We start from the raw sequence: 20,074 nt of genomic DNA on the forward strand, positions 1-20,074 counted from the left end.
CTATTGTAGCATGTTTGCCTTTGTTTAGCTCAGTTTAAATATATTTAGCTTCTTTAATCTTTTTTATTATTTTTTCCAATATACTCTTAGTTTTTGAATGTTTCTTTTCTTATAATGTGATGCTCAAAGCTAACTGCAAGACTAGGTGTTTTATGACAAGATGTCTTTGCACAGTTTGCAGATGCAACCCAAATCACACTGAATTGCTTTTGAAAATCTTTTGGCATTGCAAATCCACGTTCACTCTTACCCATTGGGTCTCTGGTGATGTTAATCCTTTCTGTTTTGTCCCTTGCTTCCTGACCAAAGGTGTATTTTTGATCATTTAATATTTCATGGGCTTTGAGAGTTCTGAATTTGAGAAGAGTGTGTTCTTTACTTAGCCAACAAGTGCGTACAAACAAGATCAATGTATTCATGCTTGAGGTCATTTACAACTTCAGATGGTTTAGTTTTTGCTTAAATGTTGTTGACAGCTTTAGTGCTGTAGTCATGACCTCATCAAATTTCAATTTATTTGCTCACCAAGTCTGCTGATGGATGACTCACCGATAAAAAAACTGCGCATCTGGGACTCATAATTTTTTACAAGAGTACAGTATCCGATATTTTTCTCCATCACTGACCTGGCTCATCAGTTGTAACAGAGGAAAATTTCTAGCAAGAAATCTCATTTAAATGATGAAAATGACTTAACACAATCAAAAATATTTTGGCTTTCAGTTGTGTTATTCAAAGTTAGCAAGTGTTTCTTTACAACTAAATTAGTTGCTGCAGTCATGGTTGTTGCTGATTGTTCTATGTTACTACATTTTGATCTGTCTGCTGGCAGTGAGTGGCATTGGCAAGTTGTGATAACAGCATGATGTTGTGTAGACAGATGCAGATACTCATCTGTTCCAGAGTTCCATCTGCCATGCAAAGTGTTTTCATGTAAAGCTGTAGGAGCCTGACTTCACACTAAACCTTGAGTGTCATTTAGGGTACATCAAGATGTTCAGGGAGGTAAGGGGGAGGTTTGATTGTGTCCAAAATGGCCACCCAATCATTCTTAGTTTGTCCAGGTGTAGACCCTATACCAGGGGCCAGCAGTTATTTTCAGTGGAGGGCTGCTTACCCAGTTTTGGCAGGCTGTCAAGGGCTGCATGGGTAGCCCCGCCCCTTGACAGGTGCCCCACCCCCTGGTCACCATCTTGAGACCAATGTCCCAATGTCTTGGGACCAGTGTCCCAGGGCCAGCACCAGTGGGGCCTAGAGCAGGGCGCAGGCCAGCAGGGGTCTGTGAAGCCGGGCTGGGCTGCACCAGCAGGAAGAGGGGGGAGCTGTCCTGGCTCCATAGAGCCCCTGCCAGCTGGGACCCCACGCTCCTGCCACCCTGCTCTGAGCCCTGCTGGCACTGGCCCCTGGACACCAGTGTGGACCCTGTGCTTCCACTGGCTCCCCGCCCGCTCACACCCAGTGCCCCCTAGCCCCACAGTACAGGCGGGGGGCAGTGCATAGCTCCAACCCCCTGCTCACCAGCAGGGAAGATGCTGGTGCTGAGCACAGGGAAAAGCGGCCCCTCCCCACCCCATGGCTGGTGCTCCCTGCTGCAGCCACTTGCAGCCCATGTGGGGCTGTCCGGAGCAGGCACAGGCAGCCCCAGGCAGGCTGCAGGTGGCTGTAGCGTGGGGCACTGGCCATGGGGCAGGCAAGGGGCTGCTTTTCCCCCACACTCAGCACCAGCTTGTAACCCTCCTCACTGCCAGCCTGGCAGTGGGGCCAGGTTACAAGGTGGTGCTGAGTGCAGTGGGGTGGGGAAGCAGCCCCTCCCCGCCCCATGCCCGGTGCCCCATGCTGCAGCTGCTTGCAGCCCACCTGGGGCTGCCTGTGACTGCTCCAGACAGCCCTGAGTGGGCTATGAGCAGCTGCAGCAGGGAGTGCCGGCCATGGGGTGGGTGAGGGGCCACTTTTCTCCACACAGGGAAGGAGCCCAGGGAAAGCAGCCCCTCCCCTGCCCCACGGCCGGTGCCCCATGCTGTAGGTGCTCGCAGCCTGTGTGGGGCTGTCCAGAGCGGGCACAGGCTGCCCCATGCAGGCTGTGAGCAGCTGCAGTGTGGGACACCGGGCGGGGGGGGGGCTGCTTTCCCCCCCTGAGCACCTTCCCTGCCTGGGGTCCTCCCCCACTTACCTGAGCTTCCTGCGCTGGGGCAGCCATGTGCTCCCAGCCCAGAAACCCCGGCTGGGGCTTCTGGCTGGGGGGCGGGGTCGGGTGGGCCTGCTGTTGTGGGAGACTGCTGGGCTTCCCTTGGGTCCTACTGCCCTTGGTTCCTGTCACTTTTGACAGGAACCAAGGGCAGATAAATATTAATTTTTCACATTTTTTGTAGGGGCCCCGTAGGCTGGATAGAATGGCCTCACGGGCCGAATTCAGCCCGTGGGCTATATTTTGCCTACCCCTGCCCTATACTTAAATCCCTAGTTAGGTTGATCTAAGTGTGAACTGTTCAGGAAGGTTAAGTTGGTCTAAAAATGGCCAATCTAACTGAACTTCTGTACAGTTCCCAGCACAACCTCTGGGAAACCCCAACCACTGGCCACAGACCTTGGTCTGTGCCCCTCACCCCTTGCACCAGACTATTTTTAGCTCCCTGGCCCGCCTAACTTCCTTGAATGCCTGTATCTGTTCTTAAGGGTTTCTCTGCTAGGACTATGAAATATTAAATAGAGCATATATAATTGTTTCACTGTCTTCCTAGATTCCTTCTTCCAGTCAGCCCTACTTTCAAGGTCTTCAGCCAGTCTATTCCAGTGATTCCCAAACTAGGCATTATGATTTGCATATGGGGCAATGGCAGTGAGCAATATTCTGACCCACAGAGAAATTCAATAATATTGGTTGGACTCAGCTCAAAAATGGGGTGGTGAAGTTGGGCTGAGGCCATAGTGGAACAAGTTGGAAACCACTGCTTAATGCCCACAAGTAATTTTAACACATTTTCATCTCCTTTCTCTGATCTCATTGGATACTGCTGAAGGATTAGTACTTTTTGAATGCCAGCTTATTGGATGCCTCAGTGAGACTTTGGAACCTAACTTTAAGTATTTGTTTTTAAAGAAACATTGGGCTTATGTTTTAGAAGTATAAAATTGTATACATTTTTATATAAAGAAATGGAGTCCTGTAAATGTGTTTATAGTTTACAAATAGGTAATTAGTTAGTAGTTGGGAAGGAGTGGTCTGAGGAAAGGACAAGAGAAGCTACCACCCATTATACAGATTTTGCAATGTACAGAAGGGTTATTTTTTAGTAGACCTTATGAGGGCAATTTCCTACTCCCTGCTGAGATTCTCAAAGTTCAGAAACCAGGAGCAGATACATGCTTAAAGTTTAGTTAGTGAAGTACTAAACTGTAGAGGTGCACCAATACATTGGTCTGATATCAGATCGGCACGGATATAAAGAAAATTGACTGTATCGGAAATTGGCTTTTTTGCCTGATGTGGCCAATAAAGGCCTTATGCATGCATGCAGCACATAAGCAGCAAGGAGCACAGCCTGGCAGCATGGAGAGCAGTGTCCAGCTGGTAAGTCTGTTGTGGGGGAAAGGAAGGAGCATGCAGGGGGGCAGATCAAGGCCTCCACAGTGAAGGAGGGAGCAGGGCTGGGGCTGGGGTAGGAGCCACGGTTCATCGGGAGGGCTACCACCACTATGCGCACCCCTGGAGGGCATGGGGGGTGCGTACCCCCTGGATCTGTATGAGGTGGGCTGCCGCTGCAGGCTGGAGCTGAGGGCTGTGCTGGGCTTTTCCCGGCAAGGGCTGGGCTGTGCTTGAGGCAGGCACAGTGGTACTGGGAGGGAGGTTTGGGGGGCCTGCAGCATATTTTAGGGTGGCTGCAGTAGCAGCCTGCCCCAACCTGTGCAGATCTGGGGGGAACATGCACCCCAGGCCCTCCTGGGGTGTGCGCAGCGGCGGGAGATGCGCCCCCCCACTGCCCGCCCTTGTACCTCCTGGACAAACTCTGGTTGTGAATCCTGCACCTGGCCCTGGCTGAGCAGTGCCTACCCCAGCCCCATTTCCTCCTTCCCACACCACAGGGACCTAGATCTGCTCCACCCCCATGCCTCTTCTCTTCTCTCTCCCCTTCCACCACAACAGACTTACCAGCCGGACATTGCTCTTCAGGCTGCCAGGCTACGTATTGGAAATCAGATCAGTATTGGCCAATATGCCTCCTTAAAAATTGGCTATTGGTATTGGCTCCAAAAATCTCTATCAGTGCACCCCTACTAAACTGCGTAACTGGCTGAAATGTAAGGCAAGCTTTTTGATGACTGCTTTCTCGATCAGCTTTGCATAGATGACTTATCTTGCAAAATATGTTGTGCATTGCACCTTGAAAGTAAATGAAGCAAAATTAGTTGCACACAATTTTGTACTATATGTTTTACAACATACTAATTTGATGTGAAACTCTATAATATACAACGTAATAGAAAATTATTATTTTGAACAAATCTAACAAAAAACATATTCATATCAGAAGTCACATATAACTTAGCTTTTACTACAGTCTAGAAATGTGTAAGTGTTGGAAACTGAAAATCAGTACTTTGTTCACAGTTAGATGAAAAATATTAATGCCAAACCCAAAGAAATCCAGAAGGGCCTATTTAAAATGCTTATAACTGCTAAACCAGTTGGGTTGGTTTAAGGCTCATAGTGGATACCCAAGAAGTTCAATCCCTGTTTAAAGGCAAATGTCAATGAAGAAATGCCTTTCGCATCCTGTTTTCTACATATGGCATTTGATCTGTTTTTTTACTTCAGTTGGTGCTTGATTGCTTCCAGTACCTGGCATAATCAAGCCCTTTTCCTACATCCCATCTGTTAGTATGTGAAATTGTTTGAAATAGTATAACAAATTAAAATATAGAATTACAGTCTAAATCTTGGTACAGCCAGAAGTTGGGACACTACTTGGCAATGGATTGCCCTTAAGTATTGAGGAACTGCTAGTAAATAATTGTATTTAAAAATAACAGGAAAAAAACCTCTGAACTACTTCATTTTTGCTGGTGTTTATTTTTTTTAGGTAAAAACAGCCAACACTTGTCAAACACTAGATTCCTTAAAACACTTTAAAATGCTGCTTTGTTGCATTATACTGTCTTATAAGGACATTTCTGCTCAATTTGGTTAACAGGCAGGGAAACAAACGTTACTGGTACTGCAGTACCAGTCACTCTATAACCTCTCCCTGCAAGTATTTGGCAATCTTAAACACTGTTCAAAGTTGTCCCTCAGAGCCATTTGACATTTTGCTTTCCTACATGTGGAGATTTTCATATCGTTATGATCAGGAGGGAGGTATACAGGTAAGGGGAGCAGATGTACCAGGGAGTTCCAACAGAGAAATCTTGCCCTTAGTATATATGAACTAGAATAGCCTTTACTGGAGTAATTTTAAACTTGGAAAGGAAATAATAAAGTAAGGGAGATTTCCACCCCCCACCCTCTGCCCCCCAAGATGAATGCACAGAATGTTTTCACAGATGTGTAGCTCAATGCCAAACAGTGTCATCAGTATTTTGCTGAATGCAACCAGAAAAAGATGGGCTTTCTGGGTCAACTCAAGAGTATGTGAGATAAGGATGTTGTATTATCTCCATCATTTATAGGAAGAAAAATATGAATTATTGCGTCTCTAAGAGGAATTTAAACTGGATTTTGTGAAGCCATCTTTCTTTGGGTAAATCAACAATACTACAATCAGGCATACCCAAGCAATATCCAGCTAGCTTAGGTATCAACACCCACTTAGAAATAATCCTCTGACATAACGTTTTCTTTTTCAAATATATTCTTTGAACTCCTCTTTAAAATATGCTGAAGTAATTTATGTTATGACCTTAATGTGTGTGATTCTTTGTAGAGTTGTTTGAAGGAATATTTTGTTAAGTTGCATGCAACCTGTTTTGAATGACTAAAAGTTTAAAAAGATAATGTTTGGAATGTAAATAGTAGATCACTAAGGTTACTATAGTAGGGTAAAAAAGAAGGGTAAAGGTGTCAACCCATCCGCAACTCATTGCCACAAGCATTCACAGTGTGTTTCAGGTAGAGCTGGTCTACCCATGTCAGAAAAGTCATGTTGCTAATCCAAAGTAGTATATGTAGCCGTCATATTGGAATCCAGGATGGCTGCCATGTATTCACATTTTGGTCAATATTTCAGTCCCCAAAAGGGTTAGTAAATTAATTCCAATGACAAAACCAACATTGTATGAATCAAGGAGATCAATCATAACATTTCCATTGTGGTAGCCATACTGGAGTCCAAGATGGCTGCTGCAAAGTTACAGTTTTGTTCATTATTAGATACCTGAAGAGACTTGCCCTTAAGCAAATGTTACGATGGAGCTGATGGCATCACTGAATCCGGTGAAGTACAGCAGATATGACTTTGAATCTACAAGATGCATTATATGTCTGGAAGTAGGTTCACAGTCAATGGTTAGCCAAAGTACACCTGCCGGAATTGCATGAATAAATGAGACACTCATTCAATGTAGGACAGTTGCTGAATTCGACACTTGTTATGGCAGTATTCTTGACAGACTGTCACATTATGTTGATCCTCTACTGCACCATTCCAAAAGTCTCAATTGGCACCATTCTTGCTATAGTTCTTTTACACACAGAGGATGTATTGAGAGACTGTTAAGAAAGTCATGCAAGGCAGAAGATGAAAGGGAAACCCCACCAACAAAATCAAGTGAAGAATGTGCTAGGACATCAAGCAGATTATCTACTTCACCAGTTCACCAGAGGATGTGCATATTCTGACAGCAATGTTCTAATAAGAAGAGACTGAGTCAGGTGTTGTGTATTGCATTGGCTGATTCAAATGACAAGCTGGCAGAGAAAAATGAAGTGTTGTGTTGCTGCATTAGTTTTGAAGATCTAATGGCAGCTGAAGCATATTGACATCCTGAATGCAGGTGGGAGGAACAACATAAGCAAAAAGTCTCTCATTCCCATTCACATGTGGAGATAGCACAAAAAGATATCCTTCTTTCTCCTGAAGTGAGCTTGGCATCAAATGATTGATGAACGAGATGCTAGTTGTGTGGAAAAAAAATCAGTACAGTCTAAAAGATATACTTGAAAAATATTGTGATTTAGCAGAAGTTGAAGGTGGTGAACATCCTGTGACCACAGGGAAGCAAATGCAGCAAGAATTTCAGACTCACTGTAAGACAGCAATTCAGTTTCAGCACCAAAGAAATGCAAATCTTCCACTCCTTGTCTTCTAAACTGAACAACTGGCAAAGCCATACAAGCAATTGTAACATTGCACATAAATGATGAGGAAACCGTTGGCTTGAAGTTCAGAAAGGAGTTTTCAGACGCGTGAAACTTGTACTATGCTGCTCTTAAGGTCAAGGCAGATTTGAAAGTTATAGCTAGCATGAAGGGATATAGCAACTTGAATGAAGAGCAAGCCCAAAAATATGTTCTTGATAGTCTTTACTCAGTGATCGGTTTGATTTTGGAAGATCACGGTGATGACTTAGATATTGAAAGTTATGTGCAAGATAAAAATCTATACTGTATATACATATACTGTACTGAATATATCTCAGGATTTGGTTTACCTGCAGTCAGGGGGCAAAAAGATAATGCCAAAACACGTTGGATTATGTTTGCTGATACATCACATAATTGGATCTAAGAAGCTGGTGCAAAGTCTCCACGCTGCTTGATGCAGCATACAGTATGACACAGTTCTTTGCATCGAAACCACCATTGCTGAGAAAAACAAAGTCATTTTTGGGAAAATTGAGTTGTTATCCAAAGGATTCTAATTCCTGGTCATTTTGTTCAGTTTTCATTGGATAACGTCGTCATCTTGGAGGACATGCTGGATGGTAAACAAACATTTCATGTAACGCAAATTGTAGCATTTCGAAGAGGACTGTTGAAACCAGTTGAGATTGAAGAAAGCACTGACTTAATAGGAAGGAAAAGAACCTTGAAAGATGTACCACTTAAATTTAACAAAGTAATTGCAGCAATGATGACTTGTAACAAGTCATTGAAACCACATGTCCATATTACAGGTAGTAACACAGATGAAAAGCTCAACAGCTCAGCTGTTCAACAGATGTCAGTAGAGTTACCATGGACGCTGGGTAGAATATGAGCTGACAACCAGAACATTGCCATACCAGGGTGGACAGCATTTAACCAGTTTCTTATTGATGATAGATACTTCACCACCATTGATTGTTGGATTTTGTCTCATACTGCATGCACCAGCATCAATGAGTATGACACTATTTGGAGTGTCATGCAGTGTAAAACAATTGCAGGCCTGGGACAACAGCACACAGTCAAAACATTTAATCAGCCATTGTATTGCAAAGCAAATTAACTTGTCTGGGCTTAACCAGAAGAGACTAAAGGAGTAATCATTTGATTGGGAGGCTTCCATTCATAATGGTTTACCTACCAGGAATTGGTCAGCATTTTGCTTCTTCAGGATTTGAAAACTGTTGAAAAGAAAGTGGATTATTTTTGGAAACACGAACATGATCAAAAGAAAATGGTACAACCATGCTGTCAGAGCACACAAGATAACATTTGAAGCAATATGGAATATTTTGATAAATTAATTGTGTCTTTGCCCAGCTCAAGGGAAAAATAGATTAGGATTTTGTTGACTGGCTTTCTGGTAGCATAGCTGTTGCATTCAGAAATGGTGGTTGAAACAGGAAGGAACACAGTGAAAGGACTATTAGAACATCTTCCAGTGATTGTCACTCTACATTAAGAATTTGTGGAAGAATACTCCCATCAAGGTATATTCATGTACTGGGTGAACTATTTGGAAGTAGTCAATATACTCTTGTGCTTCATCAGGACTGAACGTGAAGGAAACTGGCATAAGCATTTACATGCCTTTGAAGAAATGCTTCCACTGGTAGCTGTGCATGATCATATCAGTTACATGAGATGGAATCCAGTATATCTTCAATGTATGAAGGATTTAGTTAATTTTGCTCCTATGGTGTATGTTGAGTTTGTAGAGAAGTATTTCAGGTCAAGACAACTAATCTCCCATGTATAAACATTTCAACTGACTAGGCAATAGAGGCATTAATAAGGTTTGCAAAATTGTCGGTGGCATAGTAAACATAACATGCAATGAATCAGCTAGACCAGTGGTTCCCAAACTCTGACAGATTGTGCACCACCAATTTAAAACAATACAACCTTAAGAACCACCAGCAATTTTTTTCATATAAAGTAATTATAATAAATCTGTTAACACTTACCACTGACAGGTTGTCTATGTACCACTGGTGGTACCTGTACCATAGATTGGGAACCACTGAGCTAGACAACCACTGGAGCTGAACTACTGTGAAAGAGGTCACCTAAACAAGATGGTAAATCAAATGCTTGGGATTAATACAACATCTTTTAATCAACAAAAGACAAAGGACACAGCTGAATTGAGATTATAACAAATGTCAAGGTGCTACAAGAACAGTTCAAAAAGTTCCATTTGTTTAAGATTTCCAATCATGAGCTGTTATGTTTTTTTTTACGGGAGATGTTGTGCTGGAAGATTCATAGAGTCGGAAGGAACCTCAGTGGGCCATGTAGTCTGCCTGCCTCTGGCAGGCAAGAAAAATCACCAATCCTGGGGTCATGTGATCCCAGCCAGGTGCCTGTCCAGTCTCCTCTTGAACACCCCCAAGGATGGGGCGAGCACCACCTCCCTTGGGAGCCCATTCTAGATTCTGGTAACCCTGACTGTGAAGAACTTTTTCCTAATGTCCAGCCTAAACCTTCTCTCTAGTAGCTTATGGCCATTGTTCCTTATTGTTCCAGGGGGTGGTCTGGTGAACAGATCATTGCCTACTCAAAGCCAGCGGATCACGGCGCTTCAGGGAGCCCACCCCTGCCCCAGCCCTGGTAAAATCTGTGGGCAAGGAAGGAGCCCCCCAGGGTGCACTTGCCTGCCTGTACACTAATGCCAGGAGCTTGGGGAATAAGCAGGAGGAGCTCATCCTCCTGCTCAGTGCAAACAATTACGATGTCATAGGGATAACGGAGACCTGGTGGGACTCCACCCATGACTGGACCACGGGTATAGATGGCTGTACCCTGTACAGGAGGGATCGTGTAGAGAAAAGGGGCGGGGGTGTATCTATCTATGTTAAGGAAAGCTACACGTCCCTGCAAGCCGATATTGGCAACCAGGGTGGACGGCTGGAGACCCTCTGGGTTAAAATCCGTGGGGAACATGGCACAGGGGACACAAAGGTGGGAGTCTATTACAGACCTCCCACCCAAAGTCCTGAGCTTGACCAGGAGTTTGCCCAGGAACTGACTGAGGCAGCTTGCTCCAGGACCATGGTTGTCATGGGTGACTTCAATTACCCGGACATCTCGTGGGAGGATCGCTCAGCAAAATCTGAGCGGTCGCAGAGCTTCCTCTCGTGCATGGATGACCTCTGCCTGACTCAAGAAGTCTATGGGCCAATGAGAGGCAAAGCGCTGCTCGACCTGGTACTGGCTACTGGGGATGACCTAGTCAGCGACCTAGTGATCGATGGGAAGCTGGGTGACAGCGACCACGAGCTGATCACCTTCACCATCCACCGAAAAGCTGGCAAGTCAGTCAGCAACACGCAAGTCCTTGACTTCAGGAAAGCCGACTTTGACAAGCTCAGGAGGCTTGTCAGTGAGGCCCTAAGGGACTGTGACCACAGGGAGAGGGGAGTTCAAGAAGAGTGGTTGCTCCTCAAGGGAGCGATCCTCAATGCCCAAACTAAGTCTATTCCATCTCGGAGGAAAGGCAGCAAGAGGGCACAGCAGCCCCCCTGGCTCTCCAGGGACCTAGCAGACCTCCTGAGGCTAAAAAGAAAGGCCTACAAAGGATGGAGGATGGGAGTCACCTCCAAGGAGGATTATTCTGCACTGGTCCGGTCCTGTAGGGAGCTGACCAGGAAAGCCAAGGCTGCAACTGAACTCCAGCTAGCTTTGAGCATCAAGGACAATAAAAAGTCCTTTTTCAGATATGTGGGGAGCCGGAGGAAAAGCAGGGGCAACGTTGGACCCCTGCTGAACCAGATGGGGCAACTGACAACTGACGCCTCGGAAAAAGCCAACCTATTAAATAGGTACTTTGCGTCGGTCTTTCATCAGCCCCATGGGATGCCCATGCCCGCTACAGGGCCGGGAGGTCCGAGTGAGGGTGATCCCTTGCTCTCCATTAATGCTGACTTTCTGAAGGAACATCTTGAGAAGCTGGATACCTTCAAGTCAGCTGGCCCTGACAATCTTCACCCCAGGGTACTCAAGGAGCTGGCGAGCATCATAGCCCAGCCTCTAGCACGGATCTTTGAAAACTCTTGGCGCTCTGGTGTAGTGCCCGAAGACTGGAAGAAGGCCAATGTGGTGCCTATCTTCAAGAAAGGGAGGAAAGTGGATCCGGTTAACTATAGGCCCATCAGCCTGACTTCTATCCCGGGGAAGATCTTAGAAAAGTTTATTAAAGAGGCCATCCTTAATGGACTGGCCGACGTCAACATCTTAAGGGATAGCCAGCATGGGTTTGTTGCGGGTAGGTCTTGCTTGACCAATCTCATTTCCTTCTACGACCAGGTGACCTATCATCTGGACAAGGGAGAAGAGATTGATGTCATATATCTTGACTCCAAAAAAGCCTTCTATCTGGTGTCCCATCATCGCCTCTTGGAGAAACTGGCCAATTGTAACCTTGGGTCCTCCACGATCCACTGGCTGGAAAATTGGCTCCGGGGTCGGACCCAGAGGGTAGTAATTGATGGAAGTCACTCATCGTGGTGTCCTGTGACCAGTGGGGTCCCCCAAGGCTCTGTCCTTGGACCCATACTGTTCAACATCTTCATTAATGATGTGGACACTGGAGTCAGAAGCGGACTGGCCAAGTTCACTGATGACACCAAACTTTGGGGCAAAGCATCCACACCAGAAGACAGGCGGGTGATCTAGGCTGACCTGGACAGGCTCAGCAAGTGGGCGGACGAGAATCTGATGGTGTTCAACGCCGATAAATGCAAGGTTCTCCACCTTGGGAAAAAAAACCTGCAGCATCCTTATAGGCTTGGCAGTGCTATGTTGGCTAGCACTATGGAAGGAAGAGACTTGGGGGTCATCATTGACCACAAGATGAACACGAGCCTGCAATGCGATGCGGCAGCTAGTAAAGCGACCAAAACGCTGGCTTGCATCCATAGATGCTTCTCAAGCAAATCCCGGGACGTCATTCTCCCCCTGTACTCGGCCTTAGTGAGGCCGCAGCTGGAGTACTATGTCCAGTTTTGGGCTCCACAATTCAAAAAGGATGTGGAGAAGCTTGAGAGAGTCCAGAAAAGAGTCACGCGTATGATCAGAGGTCAGGGAAGCAGACCCTACGATGACAGGCTGAGAGCCCTGGGGCTCTTTAGCCTGAAAAAGCGCAGGCTCAGGGGTGATCTGATGGCCACCTACAAGTTTATCAGGAGTGACCACCAGTATCTGGGGGAACGTTTGTTCACCAGAGCGCCCCAAGGGATGACGAGGTCGAATGGTCACAAACTACTTCAAGATCGTTTCAGGCTGGACATAAGGAAGAATTTCTTTACTGCCCAAGCCCCCAAGGTCTGGAACAGCCTGCCACCGGAGGTGGTTCAAGCGCCTTCATTGAACACCTTCAAGATGAAACTGGATGCTTATCTTGCTGGGATCCTATGACCCCAGCTGACTTCCTGCCCTTTGGGCAGGGGGCTGGACTCAATGATCTTCCGAGGTCCCTTCCAGCCCTAATGTCTATGAAATCTATGAAATACTTCATGTTGCTGTCCCCTTTATGAATTTGTATGCCAGCACAAAGTCTCCTCTCAGCCTTCTCTTGGAGAGGCTGAAGAGGTTAAGGTCTCTTAGCCTTTCCTTGTAGGGCCTTCCTTGCAGGCCTCTAATCAGGTGAGTGGCTCTTCTTTGGACCCTCTCCAGGTTGTCCACATACCACTTGAACTGCGGTGTCCAGAACTGGACACAGTACTCCAGCTGTGGTCTGACCAGTGCTGCATAGAGGGGGAGAATCACTTCCCTGGACCTGTTTGCAAAGCACCCACGGATGCACTACAAGGTGCAATTGACTCTGCCAACTGCTTCATCACATTGGAGACTCATATTCATCCTGGAGTCAACAGTGACTCCAAGATCTTTTTCTGCCTCAGTGGAGCTGAGAAGGTCGCCCCCCAGCCTGTAGGTATGATGGCAGTTCTTCCTCCCTAGATTCAGCACCTTGCACTTGTACTTATTGAATTGCATCCTGTTGTTCTCTGCCCACTTCCCCAGCCTGTCTAGGTTGACCTGGATCTGGTTCCTCCTCTCTCGGGTGTTAGCTGCACCCCATAATTTTGTGTCATCCGCGAATTTGGACAGGGTGCTTCCCACCCGCTCATCCAGATCACTGATGAAGATGTTGAACAGTACCGGCCCCAGAATTGAGCACTGAGGGACTCCACTGCCCATATTTTTCCAGGTTGACACTGACCCATCCACTACCACCCTCTGAGTGCGACCCTTGAGTCAATTTGCTACCCAGTCTACCATGTAATCATCCAAGGCAAATCCCCTCAGTTTATTTATAAGGATGGTATGGGATACCATGTCAAAGGCCTTCCTGAAGTCCAGATAGATAACATCCACCTCGACTCCTGCATCTAAACAATTGGTGGCCTTGTTGTAAAAGGAAACTAGGTTAGTCAGGCAGGACCTGCCGTCTAAAAAAACATGCTGGTTACCCCTCTGCAAGATATTGCATTAGACATTTTGAATGCACTTGACAAAGAGAAATTATGAACACCATTATCCAGAAATGTCTTACTGCAGATGTTACCAAGAGCTTCTGTGCAAACATGCACAAATCAAAATTGAAAACCTTCAAGGGTGTAAGTCAACTATAGGACAGTGCAGCAAAATGAAACATATGGAGAATGCAAAGGAGATCCAGCAAAGGCTACTTGGAGTGGTTGCAGCAAATAGAAAGTTTGATGCACACTCTCTCCTACAGCATAACTGTCTGGATACCTTCCATCACTTTTTAAACCTGACAAATTACTCAACATGGCCAGCAAAGCAGCCTTGTCATGGATCTTGATTGAAGATAAAGTAGTAACTGTTCTGCTGGATGTTGCTTCTGAGAGAGCAGCTGTTGTTATTGACAGCATGGCTCTTGTACAAAGACTAGGAAAGCCAAAAACTGCACAAACATTTGGAGATTTGACTGATTCCTTTGTGCAACAAGTGTTTGCCAACTATTCCAACATGGGCGATTGAGTCAACATTGTCTTTGATCAATAAATATCACCATCCATAAAGTTAGGCACAAAAATATTAAGGACTCTAATTACTAGGCTGCTCTGCAGAATCATTATCAGCAGATCTTGTCCCCTACCAGCATCATGGAGTAGTTTCATATCCTTACCAGCAAACAAAGAAAACCTAGTTAATTTTCTAAGTGAGGAGCTTCTTAAGGAATCACACAGATGTTTCCAAAGTGAATGAGTACTTATTATTGGTAGTTTCACTGATGGAACAGCAAAGCACTTTGGCTCCTGTGACATTTCACAACTGCATTCACAGCAAGAAGAGGCAGACACAATAATGCTCTTACATAGCAAATATGCAGTTGGTCAGGGATAGTTCTCTCTAGATTTTCTTTTGACGACACAGACATACTTGTCCTTCTCTATGGTATAATCTTGTGCCTAAAGTTTGGATGAAGAGAAGCAACCAGTAAGATTCATTCCAATTCATGGTATTGTGTCAGAATTGCTTGAGTCAGTCTGTACATCTATGCTTGGATTCCACCATGTCATTGGTTGTGACACCACCAGGCAATTCAACAGCCATGCTAAGAAAACTGTTTGGAAAGTGTTTATTCAACATCCACATCTATTGGCAGATCTACGAAGCAGGCCTTATTAATAAAGATTTTTACACTTGTATAGAAAAGTTTGTTGTGTTGCTATATCAGCCATATAACATCTTTGACAACCCTTCAGGATGCTAGGGTGTAATTATTCCATCAAGGAAAAACACTGGATAAACTTCTACCTACATGCAACGCTCTTGTGCACCATGTATGTAGAGCCAATTATCAGTCTCATTTGGCGAAATGCGCTTGAACCTAATCCACCATTTTCATCTTGCCAACCACACTGGTCAGGTGATGGCAATGATACCATCATAAACCCTCTTGACCCATTACTAGCAGAATACCTTTGGATAACAAGTTGCAAGTGCAGGATGGAATGCTGGGGACCAGCATGCTCATGCAAGCAGGTTAATGTGCCACGCACTCCTGGTTGCGAGTGCTATGAGAGAGCATGCTGCAATCATATATATGTAACTACAGGGATTCAGAAACAGATTCAGAAATGAGTTCAAGTGATGAAGAGATCTGAACAACTGCAATTACCCATTGTATTAATGTTATATATACACCATTGTATTACCATTGGATTAGACTATTACATTTTCCTATTGCCTCAAGCCAAACATATGCCTGTGTGTTTCATTGCCATTGAGTTATATATTATCTGACTTATCCACATTCTGAAATAATAAAAAAAAATTGTATTGTCATATTCAGTATAACTTGAACAAGTAGACTAGCCTGAGTTATAATGTTTTCAATACTGTAGGCCCGCTATGAAATTTGTAGTGATAGAATTTGTAAAGTTTTAGTATTAGAGTATTGTTTACTGGGTTTCTTAATTACACTGAGTCAATACATGCATGCTAAATGTGTCAGCCATCTTGGAATCTAATATGGCTACCACGACAGAAATGTTACCATTGATTTCCTTGATTTATACACTATTGTTTTCATAATTTGACTTTATTTTCTAACCCTACTGGGTGTTGAAAATGTGAATTCAATATGTGAATTCATCACAGCCATCTTGGATTTCAATATGGCAGCTACATGCAATACTTGACAGATTGTCAGCATGATTTTTCTGACAGGTGTAGACCACCTCTACCTGAAACACATTGTTGCCACTTGTGCAATGAGTTGCCTATAGCAACAAAATCTAGAGATCTTATTGGTCAACTTATGCCCTACTACTACAGTCATAAGAGGTATGAAACAATGTTATTGACAGCATAACAAAATTGAAAACATTGAAATAGAGAAAGCTGGGTCACTGGTAGTTCCCATTGTCATGGCGGGGTCCTGCAGGAGGGCCGTGATCTCCTCGAGGTCCCTCGCTCCGTGTCAAGGCTGGCCCAAGGCACCCTCTTATTCTCGCCCACCACGTTTTGCTGGTAAATATAAGGTTGGGAGGCTGCCTATGACTCCCTGGGCGCAGCTACTCAGGACCTCTGTCCCCACGGTTCTTCCGGACTCCTGTGGTCTCCCGGTATAACGGGTGCTCCCCAGGCACCCTAGCCTTATGGGCTACATGTGGCTCCTACCACCCCTAATACCATGCCCCAAGCCTCGCTGATGGGAAAGACGTTGTCCTGTCACAATGCACCTACGCCCACTCTTGGGCCTTCTCTACAATACACTAGTCCCCTCTGGGATGTCCCCTTGAGCCGCTGGTCTTTTAGGCCCACCGCATCACTACCCTCTCTAATACAGGCTCACCGCGCTGCTACTCCCCGCCCTCTCAGGGGGCAACCGCAGCACCTTGCCCTTCTCTGGGACGCTGTACTGCTAACCCTTTCTGTCTGGGTCCACCGTAGCACCCTTCCCCTGTCCTGGGCTTTCCGTGGTGCTAGCCTGTTACCGGGCTCGCTCCTCCTATCTGGGGTTTCTCACTTGGGCCCCTCTCGGGCTCCTCAGTATGGCCCCTCTCGGGATCCTCAGTAATCACCCCTCCCTGGGGCTGGGCCTACGCACCCTGCAAGTGATGCCCTTGCTGGCGTCTGCTGCGACCGTCCTGGGCTCCCTAATATGGCGCTCCCCCTCTTTGGGGCTCGCTGTGCCCACCTCGGGCTTCTCAGAAGACCAATATGGCGCTCCCCCTCTTTGGGGCTCACCGTGCCCACCTTGGGGTCCCTCATAAAATCGCCCCTCTCTCTGGGGCTGGGGTCTACGTACTCCGCACACAACCTGGGGTCTGTGTTCCCCATCCGCAACCCACTGGTTGCGCTCCTCACTACCAGTTGTGCCTGCACTGGCGTGTAAGCTGCGCCTTCACTGGCACTGTGAGAATAATGCGCCCTCTTGGCGCTAGACTGCGCCCTCCCTGGCGCTGGGGCCCCACCCCTCTGGGGTCCCTATGAGGACACTGCGCCCTCTTGGCGCTAGGGCACCCCACAGTCTCTGGGGTCCCTATGAGGCTCAGCCGCTCCTCTCTGAGCTTAACTGATCTCCCAACTCTGCCCTGTAACTCTCAGGGCCTAGCGCGCCCTCACTGGCGCTGGGGCCTCACACTCCCTTGTGAGTCCCCGATGAGGCCTCCTCCAACCCCTACAGCCTCACCCAAACCTCCAGTGTAATAACAAAGCCTGAACACAACCATAAACTAGAGCCTCCTGGCCATAACTCAGCTCAAAGCCACCTGGCTATAACAACATTGCTCCATATGACAATGGTACTTGCTACTAGGCTCCTTTCCACATCCTTGCTCCCAGAGCTCCTGCCTCCCTGGCTGCTGGCAGAGAACTGCCAGCCTGGCCTCAGCCCTGGGCTTTATAAGGGCCAGGCCCTGCCCCCTACAGGCAGCTGGCTCCCCTTAGTTGCTCCGGCAACCTGCAGCTGCGCTTGTTACCCTGGCAACCCGCAGCTGTGCTCATTAGGCTCTGCCAGGGCTCTCTCCCTGGCAGTTTCTTCTCTCTAGGAGCAGGCACTGAGGTGCCCTGCGACACCCATGAAGGAAAAAAGTCCATCATGTATATTTATAAAATATTTGCTAATTTTTTTAAGCTGTGTAACAGCAGTTCATGTGTCTCCCACCGCTGATTGGCTGGGGGGCCCTGGATAGCCCTGTTGTTTTCTGCTGAATGGCAAGGAGGCAAAAATGGCACCATGTTTTAAACCATGGTTTTAGCTTCCCTGTTGATCAGGAGGGAGTGGCAGTGTCCTCCGCAAATCAACTGGAGAGGGCAAGCAGGGGCGGGGAGGGTAGGAAGGGGCAAGGTGCACATGGGGGAACATGCAACACTCTGCTTCTACTATGAATTTGGTAGGTCCCTACAAATGGTTGTTCTAAGCTTTGGTAGTGTCATGGTTAATGTCCAGACCATTTAGCTGTGTCCCATTATGAAAACAAAAATTATGGATAAGGAAACTAATTTTCTCTTACCTGAATAGCAGGCTAATATAGTATAATGTGCCTAAATGGCAAAAATAGTTATTCAGATAAAAAAGAAAAAATCTCTTAAATGCTAAAAAGCTTGATTTTTTTCCCCCCATTAAACATAAAGACATAAAACTATTAATGGCAATGGATCTGCATTTCTAAATATTTAGAAATACTTAGAAAAAAAATGGCCTCAATCTATGAAGATGATGATGCATTGCTTAAAGAAATCTCTTAAGGAAAGTATCTGTATGAGTGTACCTAATTAGAAGAAATAAAGGATGAATTCTGTAGTGAAGGTTAATGCAAAAAGGTAATTTTACAATGGTGAATGGATTCTTAACTAAATGTTTATTGAATATATGCATGCAGGATTTCAAAAGTGAAGGTGGTGTTTGCAATGAACTCAAATACTAGTTACTAAAATCTTTGTCTTTATAAACTTTATAACCCTATTTTTAAAACTTTGTTTTCATATTCTTGATATATACATGCTATATTTTCTTCCTATGATTTGCAGACTTCTCCTAGGCTATTTTATATGCCAAATCAGTAAATTCAGAATCTAATTTAATGTATTGGTAATTTAGCTTTTGGCTTTCATAAGCAATGCATAATTCAGTTTATATTTAAAACTCCATACATAAGAGAAATATCCATTACAGATTCCAAATCAAAACTGAAAACTAGGGCTGTCAATTAATCACTGTTAATGTGTGTGAATAATGCATTAATTGGTTCTTGCATTAATTTTTTTAATGTGTTAATTACACATGGTTTTGGAGTCTGTGCCCAGGCTCATCAGTGCTGCCTCCAAGCTGCCCAGTGGGGCAGTGGTGGTAGTGAAGAGGAGCCACAGGGCAGCCCTGGCATGATCTCCAGGCTGCTGCAGCAGGAAGGTGTGTGGGGACACAGACACACACGCACATAAGCAGCCACAGCATGCACGTGGCCAGGAACACAGCCTGGTGGCATGTAAAGCAGCACCCAAAAGATAAGTCTGTCAGGGGGGAAGGGGTGAGGGGAGAGGGAAGGGGGGGCAGATTGAGGCCCCCAGGGTGAGGGAGGGAGGGAGTGGGGCAGGGGCTGGGGTGCATGGGGCCCTGGGGTTGGGGCAGGTCATGGGATAGAGCCACAGACAGCTTGTCCAGGGGTGTGGGAAAGGGTGCAGCTCCCTGTTGGTGCATGCACCCCCAGGGGAGGCATGGGGGGGGCACATGTCCCCCAGATTTGTGCAGGGCCGGAGGCTGACTGCTTACTGCAGGCTGGGGCTCTGTGCCATGCTGCCTTTGCCCTGGGAGCTGTGCAATGCCATGTTGTGCCTCCTGCCACTGAGCAGACAGGGGATACATGGCCAGCACGAAGCTCCCAGGGCAAAGGTAGCAGGGTGCAGAGCCCCAGCCTGCAGTGGGCAGCCCACCTCTGCTCTGTGCACAAATCCAGGGGACACATGCCCTCTGTGCCTCCTTTGGGGGTGCACACAGTGGCAGGAAGCTGTGCCCCTAGACAAGCTGCCCATGGCTCTGTCCCATCACTCACCCCAGCCCCAGGGCCCCATTCACCCCTGCCCCAGTCTCTCCCTCACCATGGGGGCCTTGATCTGCCACTGCCACCCCTTACCATCCACAGTCTTATCTGCTGGGCACTGCTCTACAGACTGCTGAGCTGCATTATTGTAGGGTTACTACATTCTCAGTTTCAAAAAAGAAGACACCTGTGGGGG

At 46.3% G+C, this 20,074-nt stretch overlaps 1 protein-coding gene across 2 annotated transcripts in view; it reads left to right on the plus strand.

Annotated features, from left to right (window-relative positions):
• EML6 (EMAP like 6) overlaps positions 1–20,074 on the plus strand; it is a 325,901-nt gene that overhangs the window by 30,929 nt on the left and 274,898 nt on the right. The window lies entirely within an intron of this gene.

This window comes from Alligator mississippiensis, chromosome 1 (genome assembly GCF_030867095.1).
Source record: "Alligator mississippiensis isolate rAllMis1 chromosome 1, rAllMis1, whole genome shotgun sequence".
Lineage (NCBI taxonomy): Eukaryota > Metazoa > Chordata > Crocodylia > Alligatoridae > Alligator > Alligator mississippiensis.